This window comes from Palaemon carinicauda, unplaced genomic scaffold, assembly GCF_036898095.1.
Source record: "Palaemon carinicauda isolate YSFRI2023 unplaced genomic scaffold, ASM3689809v2 scaffold229, whole genome shotgun sequence".
Lineage (NCBI taxonomy): Eukaryota > Metazoa > Arthropoda > Malacostraca > Decapoda > Palaemonidae > Palaemon > Palaemon carinicauda.
Genome location: NW_027169909.1, coordinates 207501 through 214484, shown reverse-complemented (window position 1 = coordinate 214484; position 6984 = coordinate 207501).

Below are 6984 nucleotides of genomic sequence, written 5' to 3'. Positions count from 1 at the left end.
CTTAGCTCGTCATTCCATCGTCTTCTCTCCCTTCCGCTGCTGCTTTTGCAATATCCAGGGTCCCATTCTGTTATTATTGGTATCCATTTATTATCTGTCATTCTCATCTGTCCTGGCCCATGTCCATTTCTTTTTCTTACATGTTTTAGTTTGATCTCGTATCCATGTTGCTCTTTCTCTGTGTCTTAGTGTTACTCCCATCATTATTTTGAATTATTATTATTATTATTATTATTATTATTATTATTATTATTTCTAGCTAAGCTACAACCCTAGTTGGAAAAGCAAGATGCTATAACCCCAGAGGCTCCAACAGGGAAAAACAGCCAAGTGACGAAAGGAAATAAGGAAATAGATAAACTATATGAATAATAGAAATAACTAATATAAAATATTTAAAAACAATATCAACATCAAAACATGTATTTCATCTATAAACTATATGAAAGCCCCATGGCAGCCTGGCCAATATAAAACATTTGCTGCAAGTTTGAACTTTTTGAAGTCCAACCGATTCAACCAGTCGATTAAAGATACCTCATAGAACATTTGAATACGTAATAATGAATGCAAAGATATATATATATATATATATATATAATACATATATATATATATATATATATAATACATATATATATATATATATATATAATTATATATATATATATATATGTATATATATATATATATATATGTATATATATGACATATCTGTTTTTGACGTTGTTACTGTTTTAGAATGATTTATTGTTAACTTGTTCTCATCATTTATTTATTTATTTCCTCATTGGGCTATTTTCCCTATTGGAGCCCTTTGGTATATAGCATCTTGCTTTTCCAACTAGGGTTTTAGCTTGGCTAATAATAATAATAATAATAATACATACATACATACATACATACATACATACATACATACATACAATACATATAATATATATATATATCATACATATATTATATGTACATATATATATATATATATATATGTGTGTGTGTGTGTGTATGTATGTATGTATGTATGTGAGCGATTATTCATCATGAACGTGTTGTCTTGCTGAAAGTGATGTCGCGAGCTGTGAAGGCAGACATCAGACACTCGTGTTTTCAACACAGGAATGACACTGCAAAAGGTTTCTTTGTAGGCGAAGCGCTCACAAAGAAACGTGATAAGCTTTTTTATGAATTACGTAGAGTGAAAAGACAGCAGTATACCGGTCTGTTCCTACATACTCGCGACGGAGTTATTAAAGTGAAAACTTCCTCAGCGGGCAAAACTTTTGCTATCCGTACCCGAAAGGACCTTGATCTATTCTACAGTAGTACAGGGCTCAGTGCCCCTGAGTGATTTCAAAATATGTGCTAAATACTCCATTGTTTTCAGTTTCTGTAACCATTTTTTCTAACCTCATTAGTTTTTTCACATTTAAATTTTTGAATTTACAATCACAATTTTTTCTTTTTTTCAAATTGCATTATTTTACTTTTAACACTGCCATTTCCACTATTGTTAGTAATATCATTACTATTATCAAATTTACCATTTTTACTTTTACTGATATTAATATCATTATTATTTTTTTTTCTCCTTTTTTATTACTACTATTTTTGTTAATATTATTTTTATTATTCCTATTTCTGTATTGTAATTACAACAATATAACATTATTATTATTATTATTATTATTATTATTATTTCCTTGTTTATATTTTTTACAACTATTTCCAGTTTTCATCGTAACGAAATATTTTCATTTTTTGTATTTCTAAGCATATTGTTACTAAACTATTAATTACTAATTTTAACTGTGGTTACGTCTCATGAACACAAATCCTGTATATCACATTGATCCTGATGAAAACTTTATTGATTTTGTGAACACATCTGATCTGTTTTCCTGTAAATATTACACTACTGACACATTTAATGATTCTCTCCCTAATCATATGCGGCAATGCCTTTCATTAATAAGTTTTAATATTCGAAGTTTCAAGAAAAACCATGACGAATTTATTGGCTACTTAAATAACTGCAACCATGAATTTGATATCATTGTATTGACCGAAACATGGGCTAAGGAAGAAACTCACTGCATGAATTATCTTCCTGGGTATAATGCGTGTCACAATTATCGGGAAGGTCGGAGGGGCGGCGGTGTGAGCATTTTCGTTAAAGACTCTATTGATTTTCAACCTCTTGATGACTTCTTCAACATTTCTAATGATAATTTTGAAAGTGTCGGTGTAACGGTTTCTATACCAAACTCGCCTCATAAAACAGTAATCTTAGGTATCTACAGACGTCCAGGAGGTAACGGAAATATGTTTTTCGACTCGTTAGAGGAGGTGCTAAGAAATCCAGGTATCTCCCCTATGAATACAATTGTCACTGGGGACTTTAACATCTGCTTAATGAGGGAAGGGGAGAGCGAGACCACCCGCAGACTGATTAACACAATGCGATCTTTTGACTTTCGCCCGTCAATAACTAGACCAACAAGAGTCGGCTCGAATGACTCGCTGTCTTGTATTGACCATATTTGGGCAAATAATAATCTTGTTGGTAATAGTGGGATATTCTTAGCAGATATCACAGATCATTTCCCAATTTTCTGTAGTCTATTAATGCCTATATTAAACAACGTAGACAACAAAATAAAAATTCAATTCAGAGATATGAGCGAAGTGAATGACAGGAAATTCACGGAACTCCTGAGGGGGAAAGACTGGACCGAATATGGTCAAGCCTCATTAGATCCTCACCTGGGGGCGGCCTCTTTTACGAATGAAATAGACAGCTTTTTCAATGAATGCTTTCCTTTAAAAACAAAATATGTAAGTGTTAAAAGATTGGTGAATAAGTGGCTCTCCAAAGGGCTACTGAAATCAATTAACATTAAACATAATTTATATCGAAGAATGAAATTGGGTGCTTATAGTGCCCAACGCTATAGAAACTATTGTAATATGTTGCTTACATTAATTCGCGTGGCAAAGAAAAAATATTTTGATAGTACTTTTGATCAACTCCGAAATGATGCTAAAAAATCCTGGGATCTCATAAATTCGTCCCTTAGGCCTGGAAAGAAAAAGCGCACTTCGCTAAGAAAACTCATTGGTCGTAACGGCGAAACTATTACTGACAGCCAACAGATTGCAAATGCTTTTAATCTTCATTTCTCTACAATTGGCATTACTCTCCGAGATGCCCTGCCTCAAAATAATCAGTTAGATTTTCATTCCTATTTGCCTCCTTCAAATCAGCACTCTATTTATTTGACCCCATCTTCTCCACTTGAAGTAATCAACATTATAAAAAAACTAAAGAACAAAAAAGCAAATATTCATTCTCCCCCTACTAAACTATATAAGAATAATGCTAGTTTACTTGCCTTTCCTATATCCTTATTGTTCAACCGTTGTATTGCCTCTGGCATTTATCCTGACATTTTTAAAATAGCATGCGTTACTGTGCTACATAAGTCTGGTGATAAATCGGATGTCAATAACTATAGACCAATAAGTTGCCTTCCCTTATTGAATAAAATTTTTGAAAAATTATTGTACAATCGACTCTACTCTTTCTTTACTAGATGTAATATCTTTTCTTCCTGTCAGTATGGCTTTCTGCGTGGCGTTAGTACAAGTGATGCTGTAAATGACCTTCTTGAAAATATCTACAATGCGATGAATAAAAATGAATACCTTGGTGCGGTCTTTTTAGATTTGAGTAAAGCCTTTGACACAGTGTCTCATGATGTGCTGCTTAAAAAGCTCGAACATTATGGAATACGTGGAAATGCATTACTCTTACTAAAATCCTACTTAACGAGTCGTAAACAATTTGTGACCCTCGATGGCCATCTCTCAGAGGTTATGGATGTCAAAATAGGTGTTCCCCAGGGATCAGTCCTAGGACCGTTATTTTTCCTCGCCTATATCAATGATCTACCTCGATCAGTAGGTAGGTTAAGCTCCATACTCTTTGCCGATGACACTACGCTTCACTTTAGACATAAAAATATCTACTCCCTCTGTGATACACTAACCAATGATTTAACTCATGTAAAAAACTGGCTACTAGCAAATAAGTTAACCTTAAATGAAAGAAAGACATACTTCATAATCTTTTCTCTACGAAGAGTTCCTGATAACATAAGGGTTTCTATAGGAAATCACACTCTGGATCAGAAGTCCAGTGGTAAATTTTTAGGGATAATTCTTGATAATAAACTAACTTTCTGTGAGCATGTAAATATGACAGTTAATAAAATTGCCAAAGTAATGGGTATCATATATAGATTAAAAGAGTATTTCCCCTTATATATTATAAAACAATTGTATCACTCGTTAGTATCTCCTCACCTAAATTACTGCAATACGGCGTGGGGGAGTAGTAGTAGAAATGTCTTGCAACCATTAATTGTAATTCAAAAAAGACTGGTAAGAATCATAAGCTCCAGTGATTACTTAGCTCATACATCGCCACTTTTCCGGTCTCTCTCGATATTGAAGCTGGAAGACAATTATAAGCTCTCCTTAATGAATATGATGTTCCAAACACTTATTTTGAACAAATTTCCAGATTTAAGACGAAAAATAATTCAGGAACAATCAGTTCATCCATATGGAACAAGAAATTCAAACTTAACTCTCCCTTTCATACGTATTAATAGATGCGAGCAATCGTATCTATACCAAGGTATTAAACTTTGGAATACTCTGCCCGCTTATCTAAAGGCACTGCTTAGCGTTCGGTCTTTTAAGAAATCATATACAAATCTCCTGTTATCTGGGTATTAAGCTTTATTAATAAATATTTATACTTGCCTACCTAACCACAACGCAAGTATGTTTCATTGTTTAGAATATTTTTTTATTTGTAAAACTAGTTCTTTTACTGAGTTTTTTGCTTAATATCTACAATTTTTTCAATGTATATACCATTAGCTTTCATATACCATCTTTCCTTATCATATAAATATGCATTTCCATTTGTTTTTAGGCTAAGATTCTCATTTATATGTATCTATTTGTATACATATGATTATGTATATGTATGCGTACATTTTGTATATCTATATCCATATTTACTTTATTTTTTATTTTTACTTAATTGATGATATTATTTTGTTGTATTATTGCCCGAAGAGCTCTGCTCCACATGGGCTTGGACTGAGTCTTTTTTTCTTTTTGTAAATCTTTGAATGTAAATATTTTTTGTCCAATAAACATTATTATTATTATTATTATTATTATTATTATTATTATTATTATTATTATTGTATCTATATCAAGGTATTAAACACTAAAGGCATTGCTTAGCGTACGATTTTTTAAGAAATCATATACAAATCTCTTATCATCTAAGTACTAAAGCTGTGTTAATAAATACTTATACTTGCCTACCTAACCATAATACAAAGATCAGTTTCATTGTTTAGAATATTATTTGTATAACTAATTCTTTTACTGAATTTTTGCTTAATATCTACAATTTTTCAATGTATATACCATTAGTTTCATATACCACCCTTCTTTATTATATAAATATACATTTACATTTGTTTTTAGGCTAAGAATCTTATTCATATGTATCTCTCTCTCTCTCTCTCTCTCTCTCTCTCTCTATATATATATATATATATATATATATATACTTATGTATATGTATGTATACATTTTGTTTATCCATGTCAATATTTACTTTTAATTTTTTACTTGATGATATTATTTTAGCTGTATTATTACCCGAAGAGCTCTGCTCCACATGGGCTTGGACTGAGTCTTTTTTGTAAATCTTTTGTATGTAAATATTTTTTGTCCAATAAACACATTATTATTATTTATGCAGATTAAAGGTTTGCGTATCACTATGATCAGCAAATCTATGCTAGTCAGTGCCAACCATACTAGTTTGGTGTGCTGTGAGCGATCAGACTAAAGTCTCCCACCGTCACCAATTCGCCTTGGCCTTCGTGGTAATGAAAACTAGCCAAAAGCCATGCATAGATAAGGAATATGTCTAAAGCCTTTGTCCTGCAGTGGGCTAGAAACGGCTGCTTTTCCAACTAGGGTTATAGCTTAGCAAGTAATAATAATAATAATAATAATAATAATAATAATAATAATAATAATAATAATAATAATAATAATCGAAAAAGAACAACTGAAGATTTTAGTAATTTTCTAATATTTCTGACGATTATAACAGCAGATAAATTTCTAGAAGAGCCGAAACCGAAGAGTCACATATACTATTATTATTATTATTATTATTATTATTATTATTATTATTATTATTAGCCAAGCTACAACCCTAGTTGGAAAAGCAAGATGCTATAAGCCCAAGGGCTCCAATAGGAAAAAATACCCCAGTGAGGAAAGGAAATAAGGAAATTTAATAAATGATGAGATACCTAATGTAATTTATATGTTATATAAGTATTATATATATATATATATATATATATATATATATGTATAATATATAGCATGCAATTGGTATTTCATTTTAATTACGAATTTCCAATTATTTTCGTATAAGTTTATTTCCGTGTGGAGACTCGTCTGCAAGACATACCAGTGACTTGACTCAGAGTACTATTGTTAACATTTTCTAAAACGATATTGAAAAATATTTTATCTTGTAAATGAGCGAGATTTTATCTATCTTATTATTATTCTTTAGTAATTATCGTAAATGAAATGCACCTTTCTTGAGAAATTAGATATATAGAAGGTTTTCTGCATACTTGGATACGGTAAAACAAAACAGACGAAGTGAAAATGCGGAAATAATGATATAAGACATGTAATGTTAAGCGTGAAAATGGTGTTAAAATAGCTTATATAGGTCAGAGAGAGAGAGAGAGAGAGAGAGAGAGAGAGAGAGAGAGAGATTTTGGATGTCTCGAAGACTTATTTTAGTACATGCGGGGAGACTCCATTTGCTCTTGAGTAGAGACAATTAATTAAACG